This window comes from Meleagris gallopavo, chromosome 1 (genome assembly GCF_000146605.3).
Source record: "Meleagris gallopavo isolate NT-WF06-2002-E0010 breed Aviagen turkey brand Nicholas breeding stock chromosome 1, Turkey_5.1, whole genome shotgun sequence".
NCBI lineage: Eukaryota > Metazoa > Chordata > Aves > Galliformes > Phasianidae > Meleagris > Meleagris gallopavo.
In genome coordinates, this window is record NC_015011.2 from 14,022,735 (window position 1) to 14,033,952 (window position 11,218).

General features: G+C 37.8%; 1 pseudogene; it reads left to right on the plus strand.

Annotated features, from left to right (window-relative positions):
• The window catches only part of LOC104917526, a 41,732-nt pseudogene extending 32,157 nt beyond the window's left edge, over window positions 1-9,575 (plus strand).
• Window positions 9,576-11,218: the final 1,643 nt, after the last annotated feature.

Below are 11,218 nucleotides of genomic sequence, written 5' to 3' on the forward strand. Positions count from 1 at the left end.
AAGGGAAGGGAAGGGAAGGGAAGGGAAGGGAAGGAAAGATATGCCTTTGTCACAATATTCAGGTTGCACAAGTAAAGCCAATGAGGAACTCAACTGGAAGGATCTCCTTTTTCAGACGGGGAATTCTTTCCACATATATATACCTTTGGGGTTTCAACAGCTAGAGGAAATTAATATGCATTTCTAAAGAAAGGAATACTGATGTTTTTTTTTATAAGTTTGAAAGTTCTCTTGTTCTGAGAATCAGCTATATCTTTAAGTGCACTCAATTATATTTTGAAAAAAACCCTCATTTTCTGAATCTGTGCCCTAATTTGCTCTCCACCAGAAGAGAAATGTTCTCAGACCCTTAGGCAAACAGCTTACTATAAACATTTTGAATATATAGACACAGCTTTCTGATGTAATTTTGTCTCAGCAAAAAAAAAACAACAAAACAAACCTAAAGTTTAAGCCTTCGCTTTCTGTGGGTTTTATTGAAATGTAATAAAAAAGTCCAGCTACAACATGAAAAGCTATGAATTTTTAAACATGCAGTTTCATACAGGCTTCCTAGACGACTGGAAAGAACATATGGATGATGGACTTATTTCATCCTTACATATCTAAACATAGATCTATACTTACTATTTCCCATGGGTTCTGATGGCATGAATGCTAGTAGTAGCTCACTTACGAAACATACAGCTTTTTGGAGTAACACTTTTATGCCATTTGTTTAAATTTAATTGTAACATTTGAAGCATTACTGATACAGCTGCAATGCACAAAAGGAGACAGATGAGTCAGTTCTGTTAAAAGATGCAGAAGGAATCTAGGAGTGAATTTCTATATCTTCTGAAATAAATGGAAAAATCTGAATTCACTCCTGTGGCCCACACCCTTAATTTTGCCTTCAGACAGTTGTTCTCTTCCATATGTCTTCCCTGAAGAGTTACAGATTTGGAAGAAAATTGTGATTTATTAGTGTTCTGTGAAAATAAAGAGCTATTATATCCTCTGCAGTAAAGTCTTCAGGTGGATTTAATTCTAAATAGGTAAGTACATGAGAAAGAAGAATGGCAATAAACTCATCTTCCACTGTTCACCTGAAAGGTGAAACTGCTGTGAATGTAAGAAACTTTGGTCAGACCTTGAGAATAGTTATGCAGCCAATGTTGTGCAGCAAGAAACACTGAATAACCATGTTTCATGGTTATATAAAACTGTTTAAAAATGAAGAAAATAAATGCATCCTCTCACAGAGACAGCACTCCATTCCTTAGCAGCAGAGAGGATGACAGACCACTTAACATGACATAGCATAGGAATGAACTGTGCAAGTGCACTGATGTATGCCTGTAGCCTGTACTACATGGAAATGGCTTGTGACATTTTATATAAGTAGATCGTTTTTTTTCATTGCACAGTAGGCTTCCTGTTCAACATAATTTTCAGATGAATATTGTTGTTGACACAAATAGCATCTCCAAAATGTTCCGGAGTGTGCATGATACAGTTACAAATTCAGACAGAAAAGTCATGCTGAAGTAGAATGTTTGCATTGAAAATAAAGAAAAATCAACTCTTACTCATTTAGTAGATGTATTACAGAGGAAGAATTAGGGAAATGGATTGGTCTAGAAAAAATGACTAATGATAGGACAAAGGATGAAGAGAGTTGAGAAATAGGACTAGAACCATCTGCTTTTAAATTCAACAAGTTTGATTTTTAGTAGCTTCTGGACATTTTCATCCCCTTTGAATTTAATAGTAGTAAAAGATGATTTTCTTTATTGATAGTGAGAAGATACATCTAGAAGATTATTGAGTAGTCTGCACCTAGTTTCTCAACTGTGTGTGAAATCACAGGCAATGACTATTGAGGTGATCATATAGCCTGTATTCCTAGCACAGCATAAGAACAACAAGAATTGTTTTAAATATGCCTGACTGAGCTAGGTGAATCTTGACTAGGTAAGCATCATGATGGATGAGTTTTAAGATGAAGATTTCTCTGGGATGGAAACAGGAAACTGCAGTCGTTGATAATGCAATGGTGTTGGTAGTAGGATGATCGGCAGACTCGAGGAGGCAATAGATATGTAGTTGACAACACAGGAACAAAATTCCTGTCATCAGAGAGATATGTCTGGTTCAGGGAAGGACATCAGAGTGCAGCTGCCTTCTCAGTGGTTCTTAATACTGCTCAGTTTCTTAGTGCCTCTAGACGAATAAAAAGCCTCCAGCCACACATTTGTCACCAAAGTTGTTCTGCAAGTCTTAATGCCAAAATAGTCTCAATCAGTGTCTCTAAATGCAGCCAGCATCATTTATCAGATAGAACAGAAGTTCACCAGATGCTCATGCAGGAAATTGAGGATCTCTCTTCAGTCTCCTCAGCACAACTAATGTGCGAGATAAGTTTCTGGTAGATGTACACAGAGAACCCCTCTCAAGCTGTTATGTCTCAGTGTAGATCCTAATTTGATCATTTAAATGGTCGAATTACAAGTTCCTTTAAACACAGAGAATCTCTTTTTATTACTACTGTTTTGTCTCAGAGGTAGCTCAATGGATTTCAACTCTGTTTTCATGTAACTTCAGAGAGAATTAGACTGCATTCAAAAATAAATGTAGGCAGAAAATAGGATCAAATCTCACTGTAGTACTGCTTTCTGCTCCAGAATTAAAGTCACAGGGTATAAGATGCATCCCTAGTAGGGAAAATAATGTATATTCATAAATTTGAAGGCCAAAAAAATTATTATGATGATCATTTATGCCTTCCTGCTTAGTTCAAGATATGGAATTTCCTACAAGTAATACCAGTGTCAAAACTAATAATTTATAGCTGAAATAGAGCACATGCCCTGAGAATGGTGGGAATTTTTCCATAACGATGACGTAGTGTAGACTAGTACTCCCTATAATGCTCTACAATAATAATTCCTTTACTAAAAGAGAAAATGTAGAAAATCTCACCTTCAAAACTTTCTTTTAAAACATTTTTCAGCATTCTCCCATATATAATTATACATTTGTGTATATACATATATATATTCTTACTATATATAAGCTATTATCTATATATAGTTAGATTGAACTTGGCTTTCAAAAACAAACTGATTTTAACAATCCCATCAGCTCAGCCTCAGCTACTGGAGATATTAATTATCAACTTGTTCAAATATCAGATCTGACAAATAGGAGACCTAACATGTAGCAGACACACACCACAGATAAGCTTCTAAGGTAAGGGAGTATTTGTAATGAACAGTATACATGGCCTGATCTCATCAGGTTCTGCTCTGTATTGCCCTTCTGTCAGACATGGCTCATGGTCTATACTTGTGATCCCTGTGACTCTAGGGACAGAATTATCTTAACATGCAAGAATGATCTTAGGCAATTTTCTGTGAGTGTTTGATAAGTCTGCCTTTAGCTGTGTCAGGGTTAGTGTGACATTAAGAAACTGGTTATTTGGTGAAAGCAGCTTGCAGTCATTCAGATAACACTCTTATGAACGGATCTGCCCAATTGGAGGCTGAAAAAGAATTTCATCTTAATGTTATTTCAAGGCAATGAGTCAGTTCTCAATTCATGCAGAATGGGTTTGACTTACTGAAATCAAGGAAGACGTAAGGAAACCCACAGTATCCAGATGAGCATAAAGTCATTTTTCAAAAGTCCCTGAAATGCTACCTTCCAAGAACTTGCCACCCAGCTTCTGTGTCAAAGGGCATTTCTCATCAGAGCTCCAGTAAGCAGATTTCAGAACATCAGTGAACCTATCAGCATCCAACCACCATGGAAAAAGTATGGAAGAAGGAAATTGATGAACTCCACAGTGTCTCATCTGCTCTGCAATAGCCATGCAGCCATTGGAATTCCACTCCTAGTTCATTGCATAATTATTGTTATATTTCTTTTGGAAACGGCTGATTTTTATCAGTCTTGATAGCACCTCCCCTGGAAAAGGTCAGTGCCTCCCCAGGGAGGTACTGCTCACAGCCTTTGAGAGATTGCCTAGGAGTCATACCCGTTTGTCAGCTGACCTTTAAATACAAAAATGTCAATTTGCTAACCAGAAAGTTTCATTTGCTGAAGTCCTTGGTGTTAGTCTGACACGACTTAAGATTTAAAACATTTATCTGATGCTTTCCTACCTTGTGATCTCTTGATAATATTACAGTGTTAACCTTTGAGGTCACATACTAGGCAGATTCTTTTTCCAGCACATGCATGTAAACTTGATCTAAATAGTTTACTCTATCATTCAACAGCTTATAAGGAAATTCAGAAATGAGTTCAAAGAAATATCTGAAAAATTCCACAAGCTTTTACATAGAGGGACTAGGAATACTCTTTCTGTTTCTGTCTCTGCTTAGCAATCTTGTGAAAACTGGAAAAAGATTGATGCCATGCATTTCAATAAATTGGTATTCTCTTCTGCAAAACAAGCATCATACTCATCCCCCCTGTTCTAAAGGGGCAAATATCAAGCATTTGACTGAAGTCAAAGAGAGTGCAAAACTGTTTTCCAGCCAAGGATTTGGTTTGACATTTGTAGAGCTGAGAGTGTAGTTGCATGAATATGAGTCATACAGATTTGAAGCATAAATTTAGACACACTTTCACAAATTCATAGGGTTCTTCCGTTGCTGCCCATATTAAGAATGATATTAGGCCTTTTGCTGAACACATACATTAGTCAGTAGCAGAATGTAAAAAATTTCTTGTTAGACTATTTGGGGATATCATTTTTCTTGTTGCAGCCTTACATGGAGAACAGAATGTTGGGCTCTTATGGACCATCTCTTAGGGATCACTCACATAGTTTATAGGGTACATGTAGTACAGTAAATGTAAATCTTCCTTATTAATTAGCTGAGTCTGCTGCACATCTTTTCTTCTTGGGTTGCTCAAATAGACAAACTACCTAAAGGCATGGGGTACATTTCTTCACCCAACAAGCTTCTTTCCAAAGAGAACTGAGGAAAAAAGAGCGCACAGGTAATTACTGCATGAGGACCAGGGCTTTGGGACACAATACACAGCACCTCTAGCACTTTTGTTGAAAAGAAAAGGTAGGTTATCTAGCCTGACTGTTTATTATCAATTGAAATTCAGCTTTATTCAGACACTTCATATGGACTCAAATGCCAGCCTCTCAATCCTCCAAGAAAAGACACAGGAAAAGTCTGAAAGCTGTTCAGACACTGATCAGGTAAAATAAAACTGAATATAACTACCTTTACATTGCAAATGCATTAATAAGTAAATAAACGAATGAATGAATGAATAAAATCTAAGGCACAGTCCAAATTAATCTGTCAAATTCAAGGGAAAATTTTCTTCCAAACTCCAGCAACCACCTTGATCATGAGTATGTGATCACCACACATCAAAGGACAGGATCTCCCTACAATTCTCTGGCATGCTGAAAGAGCTGTGCTGATGGTCTGTCTCCAGCTGTGCCCTATAAGCATTGCTTCAGGGAAAGATGCATGTACACACAAACCCCAAATTATTTTCCTACTTCTGCTTCATGTAACATTCCCTTAATGTAATTCTGAAGATCACATTATCCCTTTTAGTCACAGCACTGCAGACAGTTGGTGTTAAGCTAATTATCTACAATGACCCTGAAGTCCTTCTTGAAGTCTGATGTACCTATCATGCTCATTCCCGTAATATCTGAGTCTCCAAAACGTAGAGGCATCTAAGTTAGTTGTGCCAACCTGTAGAGAACAGCTTGGAGAGAAACAGGGAAGGAATGTACATGATAATAAAGATTCAGGAGCAGAACTATAGTATTTTAAAATTGTAGAGGCATTAATTTAGGAGATCAAAATAGCAAAGCACATTTTCAGTCATAATAAAAAATGACTTTTACTTTGGAAACACTAGTGCAGAAATCACTTTGCAAGACATAACACACACCTATATTACAGAAAATAACAGGAAATCTTCTTTTACTAAGAAAAGATGGATTGAACAGAAGTGAACTGCAACTGAAGACTGATGCCAACGTCACATACACTGGAGTAATGTCACTGAAAATAATCTAGTTACATGTGTGTAAGAGTTTAAAATTCAAGGTAAGGGAAATTCAGCTTTAATAATATTGCTGTGTTCTGTGTACTGTCATATGGAAATAATGCACATCACCCAGCACGGTTTCTGACAAATTATATATTCTTTACACCCTTAAATATCTTTCCCTGGTTATTTGTTTCTTTCTGGTTAATCATTAACAGATGTCCTTTACCAAATGACACAAGCTTCCTAACATCAATATCTTTGCAGCAGCAGTATAAGAAATATCAATCGCACATTTTCTCTTCTGAGTTACACACCTGTTTGTCACTGTACTGCGGGAAGAGACACACTGCAACAGTGCCTCAGGCTGGGAATCATCTCACCTCACTTTTCATGTCAACATCTAAGGAAGTCAAACTCACTCTTCTTTTAGCAAATTACAGGCTTTTCTGTATTAGGACACAAGCAGTATCTGCTTTAGGGGTAGGTGAGTCATGATCTAAAAGTGCCTGTTTCTCTTTTTTGGATGCAAAGAGAGACAAGAGCAACTAGATCAAATGTAGCCTTGCACACTAGGCAGCTACACAGAGTCAGCTGAATATCACCCCCACAGATTATAATTCTGACAAATCATACATGTTTTAAGCCCTGTTTGTTCAGTGAAGCATTCTTTTAACATTGGCATGTCTAGTCCACGGCCTGCAGGCCACACTAGGCTCAGCACAGCTCAGCACAGCTTGCACTGTTGCCGCCCCCTGCCCCACACCATCATGGTGGCAGCTATTCCCACCAAGCAGCCCAGCCAGGCCCTCAGCACCAACTGAACATCAGTGCACTGTGAGCCTCATCTGGGCTGAAACCAGGGCATAGGACACAGCACAGTTTCTGCTCAAGCTAGGGCAAATAAATTTATGCACTTTGATACACTGTCTAAACACAGTACTGTGAACAGCAAGACCATGCAGCTGTGCTTGCTTTTTCGAAGAAGGAATCTGAGAACAGCTGTCAAGATTGTCGGAAAGATAATCAGTTTTTGGTTTATTTGTGACTCCATTTTCAGTCAACATAAATACGTTACTTGAGTTAGTTTCACAAAAATAAGGTCACATATCCCATTGGTTTTATGTTTTTGTTGCTTTTTTATGTTTTAATTAAAAAAAACACTTTAAAAATGTAAATAAATATTTTACTTACATACGTTAATTATATTATTGGGCTGGAGAAGTGGGCCCGTGAGAACCTAATGAGGTTCAATAAGGCCAAGTGCAGGGTGCTGCACCTGGGTCAGGGCAATCCCAGGTATTTATACAAACTGGGGGAAGATCTCCTTGAGAGCAGCCCTGCAGAGAAAGGGATCCTGATGGAAAAGAAGCTGGACATGAGCCAGAAGCGTGCACCTGCAGCTCAGAAGGCCAACTGTGTTCTGGACTGCATTAAAAAAGGGGTGGCCAGCAGGGAAAGGGAGGTGATTGTCCCCCTCGTCTCAGTTCTTGTGAGGCCCCATCTGGAGTACTCCATCCAGGCCTGGGACCCCAGAAAGATACAGAGCTCTTGGAATGAGTCTAGAGGAGGTCCACTGAGATGATCAGAGGGCTGGAGCACCCTTCCTATGAGAAAAGGTTGAGGGAACTGGGCTTGTTTAGCTTGGAGAAGAGAAGGTTTCAGGGAGACCTCATTGTAACCTTCAAGTACTTGAAGGGAACATTAAACAGAAGGGGGAATGGCTGTTTGCAAGGGTGGATAGTGCTAGGACAAGGAGGAATGGTCTTAAACTGAGACAGGGGAGGTTTAGATTAGTTATTAGGAGGAAGTTTTTCACACAGAGGTTAGCTGATGCACTGGAACAGGTTGCCCAAAGAGGCTGTGGATGCCCCATCCCTGGAGGCATTCAAGGCCAGGCTGGATGTGGCTCTGGGCAGCCTGGTCTGGTGGTTGGCGACCCTGCACATAGCAGGGAAGTTGAAACTAGATGATCCTTGTGGTCCTTTTCAACCCAGGCCATTCTATGATTCTGTGATTCTATGATTCTATGATTCTATGATTTTATGAGTGCCACTCTGAAAATAATGCCTGGAAGGAAGTCCAGAATTGTATAGCTGCCTTCTAACAGTCTTAGTCCTCTGTGGCCTTGCCTATAGGCAATTTAATTAAGAGCTGGAAGTAAAAATATTTCATGAATATCATGAATACTATTAAGAAATCAGGCAGATCTTACTACAGGTGTAGTTATTCCAGGAAAGCGCATGTGCCCTGTTGTCATACGTTGCCTAATACTCATGCAACTAAGTGTTGTCAGTTCTCATTCACCTCATGCTCTTTCTTTTCCATTGCCACTGTGAGTATCCAATCATACATGATGGGCTGAAGGTACAGCAGTGCAGATGCACAAGTCACATATCTGGACCAAAACAATCAGTTAGAAAGTAGTTCTGGTCTGCAGATCTGATCCATGTAGGGAGTAAAGGGCACTGGCTAGATCACTCTCTGCCTTTTATTTTCGTTCCCACTGTAACAGTAACATGAAGACAAAAACACAATTTACATAATAAAGTGGATGGAGGTTGTTACAGGTCATTGCAGGAATCATTATGCAAAATACATCTCAAGGGACATGTTTTACTTACAAATAAAAAGAAAATCAATGTATATCCCAGAAGATCAAGAAACACTAAGTAGAAAATTCCAGGTAAAAACTCACTATAAGAGCACGTTGTCCAGGGAGGTTGTGGGGTCTTTTTTCCTAAAGATATTCAAAATTCTAATGCATAAAATCCTGAGAAAGCACCTCTAAATGTCCCTGCTTGAGTAGTGGTCTTGGACAAATTGTCCTTCAGAGGTCCCTTCCAACCTCAATCATTCTGTGATTTTGTGAAAATTCCCTCAAAGCAATTGTTAGGAATGCTGATTTACAGATCAGCATTGATGCATTTGTACCTGTACTCCAAAAGCAACCTGTGAAACCACTTTTGAATAGGCAGCACTGCTGCTGCTGTTAGAGATTTTGGTTCATTCAGCTATCCAGTTAAAACAGAGCTGTAGATCTAATCTTGCCATGTGAAGTAATTGGAATGTCATGTCCCTTGCTCTGCATGTTCCCCTTCAGCAGTTACTTCACAGCAAAAAGCCAATTTCTGCCATAAAATTTCAAATATAACATGTATCCATGTTACCACATAATAGCAGCTTTCATTTTTATTGATTTTAAGATGATTCTTATATAGCAGATGTTGGAGTTACTCTTACTTCAATCTGTTCATAAACAGTTGGAGGAAATGGCAGAGTTGTTTGCAAATGAACCAATCTAGAGAAAAATCATGTGCAACAATAAAATTCATAAGGCTCCAGTGCACAGCAGGGTAGTATTTTCAAGGTATTGAAACTGCACAGAAATAGATGAGATTTTTTTCTTCACAAATTCTACATATATAACCTAAATTGACTCTCTTTACAGGAAGCACTTAAAAAATGCACACTTCACCATATTTCGGTTATCTGTTCATATTTCAGATTGGCTTAGACTTCAAAATCAAGACCTGCCAAATGAAAAATGAGATTTGAAAGCCAAATAAGGGCACTTGATGAACCTTTATGTTTGTAATATTTCTGTTATTTCACAAGTAGAAGTGCTGAAACACGCATGATTCACTGACTCACATGAAATTTCCAATTTGAAAGAGAAAACAGCAGTTCTGATTTTCAGTCCTTGTCTTACATCTTCAGCCCAAAGTCCTAGAACCACACCATTAAAATATTTACACCAGTTTACACTGATTATGTTCTGATTGTTCTAAAGTTATTGTAGCTTCAATGTTGAACAGAGTCTTACACACTTGATAGTATTTTTTGTAAATTCAGAGTTCATAAGTTAGTCTTTTGTTACTTTGTCACTAAAAGATGAGAGAAACACTGAAGGAATTTGTTTTTAATGTCTTTGCTGGAGAATGACATGCAAAATTATCTCATTCTATTTTCTGCATATAGTTTGTCTAGAACATTTTTTGAAATCTTTCTTTATAGCCTTTTGAGGGAGATTATATGGAAAATTCTTACATGACATTGAATTTTCATAGAATTTAAAACATTTATCTGAGTTGAGTAGTAGAAGCTTTTATCAGAGATGAGCTGTAGTCCTCTCTGCACATCTCCCTGACTTGGAATGTATTCAGTATTATCAGCGTCTGTGCCTCCTATAGAAGCTTTTCTTTAAGAACATTTAAAAAATCGATAGTGTAAAAATTGTATTTTTATTTTTTTCCACAGAAAGACTTAAATATCATTCCACTCACAAAAACATACAAACAAACAAAAAAAGAACATATAAAGCCAAACAAATCATTTTCATAGTTTTCCCAGCTTATCATGTCAGATGATGAGTATCTTCCCAATGGGAAAGTGGCACACAGGAAAAGTATCGGCATCATGAAAGCTTCACAGAGAGAATTTCATGCCATGAGACCAGATTGGCTGAATTAGAGGAATTAAGAAAGATAGGAAAATTAATCTGCAGCACTTTCACAGACATTTTGGAGCCATCTAATTTTCAAATGGGCACAAGTCCTGTCTAAAGAGCAAACTGACAGGGGAAATTCGTTAAGGAGTGGGTTAGAAATGCCATAGATGATGAAAATGATGAAAAAAGACCACTGCCTTCTCTTGGTGAATAGGTAGAAAAGGGCAGGACGTCCTCAGAGAATCTGTTTCAAATGAAAATAGTTGTGGAAAAGAGTGTGTTGTAAGTACACAGAACCAGTAGTAAAAAAAATCATCAAGAAATCACCATTAAAGAGCTCCGTAGCATAAAGAATGCATTAGGGTGTGTGGAACAGTACTGTTTGAGTAAAGAAAAAAAAACAGCAACTAAACACAGCTCCTTTAATGAGGAATCCTTTAAAAGTATCTTAGAGGACATTGAAAGGATCAAGAAGTAGATTAATAGTAATAAAAATAAATGACTGATTTCTTCTATCCTGATTTCCAATAAGTCTTTAAAGGGAACTAAGAAGAATGGGTTAAGAGAGGAGGCCCTAGCATGTATACTAAAAACAGAAACAATAAGAAAACATAGGAAACTGATAAAAGGAGTAAATAAACAGTTCTTACAGGTAATGGAGATCAGCAGTGGATCTGAAAGGATTTTTGTTGCTGATCTATGCAGTTTAATACATTCATAAATGACATAGAAAAGAATAATCAG